The following is a 12,827-nucleotide window of genomic DNA, read 5'->3' on the forward strand; positions in this document are numbered from 1 at the left end:
AACCCCTAGAAGTTTATTCTTACTTTCTGTTTTTCTTGGGCCGGAGCCGTAATTTTTTGCGTTAATTTGCCGCAAGTGCTAATTTGTATATTTGCCATACATGGAATCGTCGTATGTTGCTATTCTGAAAGTGGCCACGAGGTGTCAGTGCAGGAGCAACAAGGAGGCTGGAAGGCTCACAACGTGACGTTTAGAGTGTAACCCTTAAGATCAGAGTTAACAGTTGCTGATTGAATGCAATTCAGGATTTACAATGACATTCTTTATTTCAATATGGTGAGGCTGACAATGTCTCCACTAAGTTAAACTTCGGCATATCTGAATGCAGAAACTCCTTTCCTCGGACAAAGCAATGCATAAGAATGCTCCCAAACCTTCGGGGGACAATAGATCCCACTTGCCCCCAAAGTTGATACACCAACTCGCTGAGTGCGTAAATATCCCAACAGTCAACAGGTCGACTATGCCTGTGACCATGTTAGATGCGCTTGGCAAAGTGACAATGCCAGTCTGGTCTGCAGGCATCCTTGAACGTGGTCAGAATGGTGCTAAACAATATTTAAAGAGCAAACACGTGGAAATCTGCAGATGCTAGAAATTAAAACAACAACAAAACACAAAATGCTGGTGGAACACAGCAGGCTAGGCAGTGTCCTGGCTGGGATGCTGCCTGGCCTGTTGTGTTCTAAAGAGAATTTACTGGGTTTGATTCCGACAAATTAGCACCAGCATTAGAGCAAACACGAGGAAATCTGGAGACGCTGGAAATTCAAACAACACACACAAAATACTGGTGGAAGGGACTCGGCCAGGAACGTCGACAGCGCTTCTCCCTACAGATGCTGCCTGGCCTGCTGTGTTCCACCAGCATTTTCTGTGTGTTGGTAGCATAAGCATCAGGTTTGTCCGAGGTAGATGAATGCACCGTACGGTCAAAATGGATCTAGTCCCTGCCCGGCGTACAATACAATTAAACTCTTCTCGTTTTTCCAGCCGGGTAAAGGTATCGATTACAATCGCTGTTTCGTTGACACACACTGCCATAGTCATCAGGGATAATCCCCGGACCTCTCTAGACCGGTGATATTTATACCCCGGCCGTGCGTTCCTTCCACCTGGATAATCACACTTATACACACACTATAACATTAACAAAATATTACCCAGGAACGTATCCAGCCACTAATTAATTAAATGTGCAGATACATATGTTGGCACAGTTTCTCATATACATATACGTACATGACATTCTCTCATTTTCAAACACTCGTGCACCATTTACAGTCACATGATGTCACTCTTCATATCCGGATGGAGAGAACGTGAGGGTAGTCGGGACCGCTGTTTTGGGACCTCACCTGGGCTGAAGACATTTAACGTTATTTATTTAGCCTTTATTTAACGCTCTTCTATCGAATTGTTCAGCCATTTCCACTGTCCAAATGAGATTCGGCCAAACGTGCCCTCTCCGTTTCTAGCATGCACACGCAGTCGTGCTCTTCCATGTCAACCCTTCACGTGCGCACTTCTGTTCGCAATCTCAACTGCAGAATCTTTGTTGCAAACGTGGCCTCTCACGCCCACACGAACACACCGAGCGCTGCGTTCCCGACCACGTATCTGACTGCCAGCACTAACGTCGTCAGCCCAGGTGAGGTCCCAAAACAGCGGTCCCGACTACCCTCCCGTCCCCTCAGACCGAAACTCCTCACCCAATATGCTCTCTTTCCGGATACGCATACAACTCAGTGCTACCTCGAGGCATCCTCCCCTCTTACCTTTCCTCCCACCTTCCATCATCCATCCGGGACCGTTGTCCGTCATTAGAGACTCACAACTCCCGGGGATCCCATTCACGCCATCGGGATCAGGGACTCCACCAGGTCTCCCGCCCGAACAATTCACTCACCCCCGAACTGCGAAATCCTGTTGGTCGTCACTCCTCAATTGCTCTGCCTCCAACACTCAAACAATGTCTTCCGGCACCCCACTGTCTCTCCCGGAGAACACCTCGCCACTCATTCCTAACACACCCTGCCCTTACCTCTACAAACCTCTTCTTGACAACTGCCCCCACCACACCAAATCCCGAGGAACTACCATCCCATCCAGCCCGATACCGCTCATCACCAAACACACTGTTAACCCCCCCCCAACCCACTAGTTCACCAAAGGCCCTACCTGCCGCAACCCTACTCGTCACTCGACATCACCCCCTCTGAAACTCTCTTCCCTTCGTCCGGAAATCCCCAGACTCCCCACTCACCATCCGCTGTGAGTTACCCGTGACCGACCCCAATGATCGTCTTCCTCCGACGGCCTGTTCCACCCCTCAGCCGTCGCGTGTAACTCTCTCCTGCACCGGAACGTTTGAGAACGCGCGCCCGTCACCCCTCGGAACCCCATGACTGTTTCTGCACAGCATCCCCAGTCCTATTCACACCATTCTTCCCTTGCCTTCCCGGAGATTCCCGTCCCGGTTCTCACTCTCTTACTTCACCTCCCACTTCCTCCTCTTGTCCTATCCTACCCCTTGCATCATTCTCCTTACCCCTCGGCCTCCGCCCGTTGCTCCACCCCGCGCTGCTCGCCCGTTGCTCCACCCCGCGCTGCTCCCCCGTTGACCTTCCCCCTTCTTCCCACACCCAGTTCCGGCGCCGCCGACTCTGGACCCGGAGACGGCGAGCCCCTCTCTCATCCTGTCCAAGGCCCACACCATGGTGAAGAGGCGGATCAAGCTGCGGCAGGTGCCCGAGTGCGACCGGAGTTTCACCTTCTGCGCCGCCGCGCTGACGCCTCAGCCATTCACTGATTCAATTTTAAATTGTTCATCGTTACTGTGTGACGAAGCAGAGATTGTCTGAAATATTTCCTAATGTTGGTAGTTATTGTGATAGATGTAAAACTGAGACAGCTACACTGACACATGTTTTGGTCTTGTTCTACACTGAAACAGCTCTGGAAGTCAGTTTTTTCTACAATTTCGAAAGCACTTAAAATTAATTTGCAATCTAACAAATTAACTGTGCTCTTTGGAATAATTCCTCAAAATATCCGCGGTATTTCTTCGTCTGACCGACATGTTGTTGTGTCTGTTACACTGATAGCTAGGAGGGCCACTCTGTTGAAGTGGAAGGATACGTCGGCTCCCACTCTGTCACAATGTTCTCTCAAGCGATGTTATGTCTTAGTCTGGAGAAGATTGGAAGTCGAACCTTCGAGCCTATGTTTGATTTTGAGAACAGATGGGGTTCGTTTCTCGTTACCACCATTGGAGATAATTGATAGAATTCCTCCACGATCCAATTGTAAATTTTGGTATAATGTTTTTTGCTGGCGGTTTGATGTTTATCTTTAGAAGCTTTTTGTGTGACGCAGGGTCCCGGAGTTGAACACCGAATGGTCTTTTTCTCACTTTTTTGTTGCTTTAGTAGTTTTTTTTTCTTTTCTTTTTTTTTTGCGCCACCATACTTTTCAATCCTTAATATTGTGTTATTCTCTCTTTTGAGACATTGTAAGTGTTACTTACATCGCTGAACTCTTGTTATTTTGGATAATAGTAATAAAAAGATTTGAAAAGAAGTAAGGCTTCGCCTCCGGAACCCAACACTGGGACGTGGAAGCTTCGGCCGCCTGGATGGTCGGCGCCGCCAAAGAGACGGCGGAGCGCACCGAGGACGTGCGCTCAGACACCCGATAACGGCTTCTGGACGGTCAGGCTGTGGAACAACAGGGTGCATTGCCCCCGGGGATGGGCTGGATTCGGCCCACTCGTGCGCCAACGCCAAGCCCGAGCGGATCGGGATCTTCCTGGACTACGAAAGGCGGCCGCTCTCCTTCTACGACGCCGGGTGGGACAGCAGATGTAAAGAAAATTCAGGGAGGAAACGGGTAATTTGAATGAGTTGCGAAAGGAACATAGGGTCGAAAATACTGAAGTCAACCAGATTGGCATCGACGCGGAAATTTTCTTTTAATGTCGGTGGTGTCGATGTTGAAAGGGATCAGACTGGCTTGTCCAGAGGAACTGCAAGTCATAACAAGCTTTCGATTGGGGAAATCGTTCACTAGTCGAGCCCTCAAGGAGATTGGAGTGTGGGATCACGGTGCATTACTGGAGTTATCCACAGTTTTACAGATCTCATCTCCAGAGAGGGAACGCAACGAAGACGCGGGATCCAGGGGTGGTGGGTTTGCTGAATGAGATTGTATCGACAGGAAGTGCAGACTCGATAGGGATGAAGAGTAAAGATGAGATGTATTTATCAGAAGTACATGGGCACATGCAGTGAAATACTTTGCTTGCGTCAAATCACATCAGAGAGGATTGTTCTCAGGGCAGCCAGCAAATGTCGCTACGTTCCGCTGCCAAAGGAGCATGTCCACAACATCCTAACCCTAACCCGTGCGTCATGGCGACGTGCGAAGAAACCGGAACACTCTGAGCAAACCTACGAGGTCACAAGGAGAATGTACAAACTCCTTACAGACAGCGGCAAGAAATGAAACCCGACCTCACAGGGGAAGCTTCGAAGGATTGTGCTAACCATTAAAGCTGCGCCAGTTAACAGCTCAGGAGAAAGAGAGGAGATCACATGGCATCGTATAAAATCCTCACAGAGTTCAGCGAGCTGGGTAGGGAGGCCATTTTCGCTCTCCGAGAAGTCTAGAACCAAGGGTCACCGTCTGAGACAATGTCTCCATCCCCGGTGGACTCATTTATTCTCAGCTTCTTGTAGCTACTGGGACATTTCTCCCTCCAAACATCGGTATGGCCACGGCAGAGTTCTTCCCCGATTAATTCACACAGCCTGGAAGAAACCAGTTCAAATCCCAGTAGAAGCTGACAGGATCCCTACTGCTCTCCAGCACCCTCCCTGATGTCACTGAGTCCAACCGCTCGGTCCCCTCTTAACCCCTACCATTGCTGGTCCACTCCCCCCCCCCCCCCCCCATAAGGACACTGGCTGCTCCCGTGCCTTCAGAGTAACCTCCTCCTCAGTCATCCTCAAACCCTGAGTCCCACAAGGATGTAACAACCTCCTCCCCTGCTGCAAGGTCCCGAGCAGATGTCATGAACCCCGACCTGGTGGGCAAGACAGCCTTCTGGACCCACACTGGCAAACGCAGATGCTGCCATTCATTCTCCCTTCCCCGCTGTCCCCGATCACTCTTACTTTGCTTGACCACGGCACTATGCTCACATTCCTCGTCGTCCTTGTAGTCACTAACCTCATCCACCAGGGTAGGACGGAAGTTCCTCCAACACCTCCTTCCCAGAACCGTGCAACTCACAGTGGCAGCCTTCCATTCATCAAAACCTGCGCTGTGACTGACTTTGGAACATGGTCCAGGTAGTTACTGTACTCCCTTCCTGTCGCCCCACGCCACGTCTGAATCCTAGACTCCATCTCCCCTATTCTGAGCTAAAGTTCTTCAAGCTGGAGTCCCTCTTACTGCCTATCTCACCGGCTCCAACAAACTACAGACACAACAGTTCACGGAGTCACTCTTGTCTGCCCTGATTTCTTACTAATTGAATTCTTTCAGTGTAAACCCGCACTGTTGCCCTTGCTGATTGAAGTCCACTCTGCACAGAAACTACGCTCCGCTGGGGCACTGCGCAGTTTGCTAAAACGCACCAAAGATGACCAAGTTGTAAATTTGAATCGGCCATTGCTTGTATCATCCGTGTCCCGAGGACAGGTTTCTGCAGTGGAAGCGAGTGATCCACATTGAGTCCTTGCAGGTTTTGGGCTAGGAAGGAGACCAGCGATGCAGGATTTTGTTTTTATAACAATTCAGTAGATTTTGTGGTTATCATTACTGAGATCAGTAGTAGTTCATGTTTATTGTTATCAACCATACACATGTACATACAAACAGCTAAACGAAACACCGTTCCTCTGGCGCCAAGTTGGAAAACGCTGTACAGAGTCACAGGCAGCACATATAGTTACAGTCAAGTTCATAGCGTCACAAAATAATATTAGCTCGGGTCCCTGAATTGCTTGGCCTGCCGATGAACAGGTTGATACAAAGCGCAAGGTGCATGTTCGTGTAAGACATCATAATGTTGCAGACATTATTAGAATAAAACTATTTTGAAATGTCACCCTCTGATGTTAATGTAATAACTTTTCGAAATTGGACTTTCTTCCTGAGACGTAGTTGTCTTCCCGGGTATGTGAATAGGCTCCGCAGAGAAGGATGTGATGGACACAGTGGGGTGGTTCCCTGAGCAGACTGTCCAGTTCATCTGGCAAAATGCCTCATCGCCAGACCTCACCAACAGGCACCAAGACCTCGCTTGGCTGGCGGTGAGAGGGGCCTCCCAGTCCGATCCCTCCTGTACGCCCGGAACGTCGTCTCCACACCCCTCTGCCCACGGGAGGACTGCAGAGAGGAGGAGTCGGTGACCCACCTCTTCGCACACTGTGGGTTCGCGGAGAAGGTGTGGAGGAGGATGGAAGGGGCAGTGTCGAGGTTCATCCCCAGCAGCTGCGTAACAGAGGTCTCTCTGATTTGTGGGCTGTTCCCGGGTCGCACAACGAGACCAACATCCGGTGCTGCTGGCAGATCATGAACTCGGTGAAAGACGCTCTTTGGTCGGCTCGAAACTTGATGGTCTACCAGCACACGGAGAAGTCTGGCACATTCTCGGCTGCAGAAGTGCGAAAAGTGTGAAAATGTAAGGACATTAATGGAAACCATTGTAAAGAATTGAAAGTCATTGAATTGTTTACTGTATATAATTATATTTTTGAATAAAGTCTATTTTGTTTAATAAAAATCTGTTGGAAGAGGTAGCAAAGATGGTGGATTGCTACTGTTGTGTAACTGCCCCCACGGAGTCACTCGGCCGTAGGTAAAGTGAAATGAAGAGTCTTGAGTCAAACTGTCAGGTGTGGGGTGTAAGTCTGCGACTGGACAGTAGTGTGGAAAAAAATGGCAGCATTCCCCCACGGACATCTCCGTGTGCTGGTAGATCATTAGGTTTCGGGCTGACCAAAGAGCGTCTTTCACCGAGTTGATGATCTGCCAGCCGCACCGGATGTTGGTCTCGGTGTGCGTCCCCGGGAACAGCCCGTAATTCCGAAAGTCCTCTACTACGCAGCTGCTGGGGATGAATGAAGGTTGACACTCTCCAGCCTCTGCCACTTTCCACCACATGATTAGCTACTTGAAGTGGAAGCAAATCGTTATTCTATCGTTCATTGCTTTATCAGGGGAAAGCGCGAACGCAGTCCCCCGCTACCACAAATTGTGCAGTCGAGTATCCCGCATTTGGGGATATCGCAGGCGTCAGCACACCCGGAGTGCAATGGGATAGCCTCGTCCCGGAACCTCGGCCGTCATGATCACCGACGGTTCCCTGCCAGGTAAGTATGTTTGATCACGGCGCCACGTGACGATCCAATCATAAACGTTACTCTTTAAGTTAAAGGTGACACACCATTTCGGGAGATCAATGTCTGTAATTCTGCATTATTTTATTAAGAGGAAGAAAACCTAGAAGTTCATTCTTACTTTCTATTTTTCTCGGGCCGCAGCTGGAATTTTTTGCGTTAATTTGCCGCAAGTGCTAATTTGTATATTTGCCATACATGGAATCGTTGTACGTTGCTATTCTGAATGTGGCCACGAGGTGTCAGTGCAGGAGCAACAAGGAGTCTGGAAGGCTCATAACGTGACGTTTAGAGTGTAACCCTTAAGATCAGAGTTAACAGTTGCTGATTGAATGCAATTCAGGATTTACAATGACATTCTTTATTTCAATATGGTGAGGCTGACAATGTCTCCACTAAGTTAAACTTCGGCATATCTGAATGCAGAAACTCCTTTCCTCGGACAAAGCAATGCATAAGAATGCTCCCAAACCTTCGGGGGACAATAGATCCCACTTGCACCCAAAGTTGATACACCAACTCTCTGAGTGCGTAAATATCCCAACAGTCAACAGGTCGACTATGCCTGTGACCATGTTAGATGCGCTAGGCAAAGTGACAATGCCAGTCTGGTCTGCAGGCATCCTTGAACGTGGTCAGAATGGTGCTAAACAATATTTAAAGAGCAAACAGGAGGAAATCTGCAGATGCTGGAAATTCAAACAACAACACACACAAAATGCTGGTGGAAGGGACTTGGCCAGAAACGTCGTCAGCGCTTCTCCCTATAGATGCTGCCTGGCCTGCTGAGTTCCACGCATAAGCATTAGGTTTGTCTGAGGTAGATGAATGCACCGTACGGTCAAAATGGATCTAGTCCTTGCCCGGCGTAGAATACAATTAAACTCTTCTCGGGCTTCCAGCCGGGTAAAGGTATCGATCTCAACCGACGTTTCGTTGACACTCTCTGCCATAGTCATCAGGGATAATCCCCGGGCCTCTCTAGTCCGGTGGTATTTATACCCCGGCCGTGCGTTCCTCTCTCCTGGATACTCACACTTATACACACACTATAACATTAACAACATATTACCCAGAAACGTATACAGCCACTAATTAATTAAACGGGCCGATACATATGTTGGCACAGTTTCTTATATACATATACATACATGACATTCTCTCATTTTCAAACACTCGTGCACCATTTACAGTCACATGATGTCACACTTCCACCCCCCCCCCCCCACACACACGCGAACAAACACGATCACATCCGTGTGGAACTGCACTACCGCGTATACATGGCCCTTATTTAACGCTCTTCTATCGAATTGTTCAGCCATATCCACTGTCCAACTGAGATTCGGTCAAACGTTCCCTCTCCGTTGCTAGCATGCACTCACAGTCGTGCTCTTCCACGCCAACACTTCACGTGCGCACTTTTGCTCGCAATCTCAAATGCAGAATGTTTGTTGCAAACGTGACCTCTCACGCCCACACGAACACACCGAGCGCCGCGCTCCCGACCACGTATCTGACTGCCAGCACTACCGCCATTTCGGGAGCGACTTGCACCGGGAGCCGATGTTCCATCCGGCCGGGATGAGCGTCGGTGAGTTCTGCGGCCCGCTCCAGTCTGCGTCCTGGAGTCAGGTGCTAAACGTCGTCAGCCCAGGTGAGGTCCCAAAACAGCCGTCCGACTACCCTCCCGTCCCCTCAGACCGAAACTCCTCACCCGATATGCTCTCTTTCCGGATACGCATACAACTCAGTGCTACCTCGAGACATCCTCCCCTCTTACCTTTCCTCCGTCATTAGAGACTCACAACACCCGGGGATCCCATTTACGCCATTGGGATCAGGGACTCCACCAGGTCTCCCGCCCGAACAATTCACTCACCCCCGAACTGCGAAATCCTGTTGCTCGTCACTCCTCAATTGCTCTGCCTCCAACACTCAAACAATGTCTTCCGGCACCCCACTGTCTCTCCCGGAGAACAACTCGCCACTCATTCCTAACACACCCTGCCCTTACCTCTACAAACCTCTTCTTGACAACTGCCCCCACCACACCAAATCCCGAGGGCCTACCGTCCCATCCAGCCCGATACCGCTCATCACCAAACACACTGTCCCTGCTCCAACCCACTAGTTCACCAAAGACCCTATCTGCCACAACCCTACCCGTCACTCGACCTCACCCCCTCTGAAACTCTCTTCCCTTTCTCCGGAAATCTCACGGATTCCCCAGTCACCATCCGCTGTGAGTTTCCACCAGGGTAGGGCGGAAGTTCCTCCAGCATCTCCTTCCCAGAACCGTGCAACTCACAGTGGCAGCCTTCCATTCATCAAAACCTGCGCTGTGACTGACTTTGGAACATGGTCCAGGTACGTACTGTACTCCCTTCCTGTCGCCCCACGCCACGTCTGAATCCTAGACTCCATCTCCCCTATTCTGAGCTAAAGTTCTTCAAGCTGGAGTCCCTCTTACTGCCTATCTCACCGGCTCCAACAAACTACAGACACAACAGTTCACGGAGTCACTCTTGTCTGCCCTGATTTCTTACTAATTGAATTCTTTCAGTGTAAACCCGCACTGTTGCCCTTGCTGATTGAAGTCCACTCTGCACAGAAACTACGCTCCGCTGGGGCACTGCGCAGTTTGCTAAAACGCACCAAAGATGACCAAGTTGTAAATTTGAATCGGCCATTGCTTGTATCATCCGTGTCCCGAGGACAGGTTTGTGCAGTGGAAGCGAGTGATCCACATTGAGTCCTTGCAGATATTGGGCTCGGAAGGAGACCAGTGATGCAGGATTTTGTGTTTATAACAATCCAGTAGATTTTGTGGTTATCATTACTGAGATCAGTAGTAGTTCATGTTTATTGTTACTCAACCATACACATGTACATACAAACAGCTAAACGAAACATCGTTCCTCTGGGGCCAAGGTGCAAAACGCTGTACAGAGTCACAGGCAGCACATATAGTTACAGTCAAGTTCATAGCGTCACAAAATAATATGAGCTCGGGTCCCTGAATTGCTTGGCCTGCCGATGAGCAGGTTGATACAAAGCGCAAGGTGCATGTTCGTGTAAGACAGCATAATGTTGCAGGCATTATTAGAATAAAACTATTTTGAAATGTCACCCTCTGATGTTAATGTAATAACTTTTCGAAATTGGACTTTATTCCTGAGACGTAGTTGTCTTCCCGGGTATGTGAATAGGCTCCGCAGAGAAGGACGTGATGGACATAGTGGGGTGGTTCCCTGAGCAGACCGTCCAGTTCATCTGGCAAAATGCCGCATCGCCAGACCTCACCAACAGGCACCAAGACCTCGCCTGGCTGGCGGTGAGAGGGGCCTCCCAGTCCGATCCCTCCTGTACGCCCGGAACGTCGTCTCCACACCCCTCTGCCCACGGGAGGACTGCAGAGAGGAGGAGTCAGCGACCCACCTCTACACACTGTGTGTTCGCGGAGAAGGTGTGGAGGAGGATGGAAGGGACAGTGTCCAGGTTCATTCCTAGCAGCTGCGTAACAGAGGAATCTCTGATCTACGGGCTGTTCCCGGGGACGCACACCGAGACCAACATCCGGTGCTGCTGGCAGATCATCAACTCGGTCAACGACGCTCTTTGGTCAGCCCGAAACTTGATGGTCTACCGGCACACGGAGTTGTCTGGCAGATTCTCGGCTGCAGGAGTACGTGCTGAGGGATGCACTCAATCTTGGTGCAGCCACCGCAGGGGTCCGATGGGGAAGGACCACAGTCTAGGGTTCTTCTCCCGCGGGAGATTAGTGGTGGTGGGTGGGGGGGGGTTGTTGGGTGTATACCCCATGAATGTAAATATGAAAGAACACAGTGCCACTTGGGTGGCGGAAAGTGCGAAAATGTAAAGACAGTAATGGAATTGAAAGTCATTGAATTGTTTACTGTATAAAATTTTATTTTTAAATAAAGTCTATTTCGTTTAATAAAAAAAACTGTTGGAAGAGGTAGCAAAGATGTTGGTTTGCCACTGCTGTGTAACTGCCCCCACGGAGTCACTCGGCCGTAGGTAAAGTGAAATGAAGAGTCTTGAGTCAAACTGTCAGGTGTGGGGTGTAAGTCTGCGACTGGACAGTGATGTGGAGACAAATGGCAAAGAGAACAGTTGGAGAAAGAAAGTAACACAGTGAAGCCTCTGCTTGATTAGTTTTTTAAAATTAAACAAAATATACTTTAAAATAAAATTATGTACAATAACGATTCAAAGACGGTCAGTTATTTACAGGGTTGGTACGATTGCTGTCCTTACATTTTCAAAGTTCTAATGCTTTGTCACCCACGTGGCACTTTGTTCTTTAATATTTACTTTCAATGGGTATAGCCCCAACCCCGCCACTCTGCCCTCAACTGCCACGGAAGAAGGACCCTAGACTGTGGTCCTTCCCCAGCGGGCCCTTGCGGTGGGTGCACCGAGTTTGCGTGCGTCCCTCAGCACGTACTCCTGCAGGCGAGAATGTGCCAGTCGGCAGCATTCCCCCACGGACATCTCCGTGTGCCGGTAGACCATCAAGCTTCGGGCCGACCAAAGAGCGTCTTTCACGGAGTTGATGATCTGCCAGCAGCGCCGGATGTTGGCCTCGGTGTGCATCCCCGGGAACAGCCCGTATATCAGAGTGTTACGCAGCTGCTGGGGATGAACCGTGACACGCTCCTCCACATGAATAGCCACTTCGAGTGGAAGCAAATCGTTATTCTATTGTTCATTGCTTTATCAGGGGAGAGCGCGAACGCAGTCCCCCACTACCACAAATTGTGCAGTCGAGTATCCCGCATTTGGGGATATCGCAGGCGTCAGCACACCCGGAGTGCAATGGGATAGCCTCGTCCTGGAACCTCGGCCGTCATGATCACCGACGGTTCCCTGCCAGGTAAGTATGTTTGATCACCGCGCCACGTGACGATCCAATCATAAACGTTACTCTTTAAGTTAAAGGTGGTACACCATTTCGGGAGATCAATGTCCGTAATTCTGCATTATCTTATTAAGAAGAGGAACCCCTAGAAGTTCATTCTTACTTTCTGTTTTACTTGGGCCGGAGCCGTAATTTTTTGCGTTAATTTGCCGCAAGTGCTAATTTGTATATTTGCCATACATGGAATCGTTGTATGTTGCTATTCTGAAAGTGGCCACGAGGTGTCAGTGCAGGAGCAACAAGGAGGCTGGAAGGCTCACAACGTGACGTTTAGAGTGTAACCCTTAAGATCAGAGTTAACAGTTGCTGATTGAATGCAATTCAGGATTTACAATGACATTCTTTATTTCAATATGGTGAGGCTGACAATGTCTCCACTAAGTTAAACTTCGGCATATCTGAATGCAGAAACTCCTTTCCTCGGACAAAGCAATGCATAAGAATGCTCCCAAACCTTCGGGGGACAATAG

The 12,827-nt window shown here is 49.5% G+C and overlaps 2 non-coding genes across 2 annotated transcripts; both read right to left on the minus strand.

Moving 5' to 3' along the window:
* Positions 1–7,226: 7,226 nt before the first annotated feature.
* LOC132394885 (U1 spliceosomal RNA) lies at positions 7,227–7,390 on the minus strand. The gene has a single exon (XR_009512431.1). It is a non-coding gene; the product is annotated as a U1 spliceosomal RNA (small nuclear RNA).
* A 4,766-nt stretch (positions 7,391–12,156) lies between these two features.
* On the minus strand, positions 12,157–12,320 carry LOC132394881 (U1 spliceosomal RNA). Its single transcript, XR_009512427.1, has one exon. It is a non-coding gene; the product is annotated as a U1 spliceosomal RNA (small nuclear RNA).
* Positions 12,321–12,827: the final 507 nt, after the last annotated feature.

The sequence above is a fragment of the Hypanus sabinus genome, chromosome 5 (genome assembly GCF_030144855.1).
Source record: "Hypanus sabinus isolate sHypSab1 chromosome 5, sHypSab1.hap1, whole genome shotgun sequence".
Taxonomy (NCBI): Eukaryota; Metazoa; Chordata; class Chondrichthyes; order Myliobatiformes; family Dasyatidae; genus Hypanus; species Hypanus sabinus.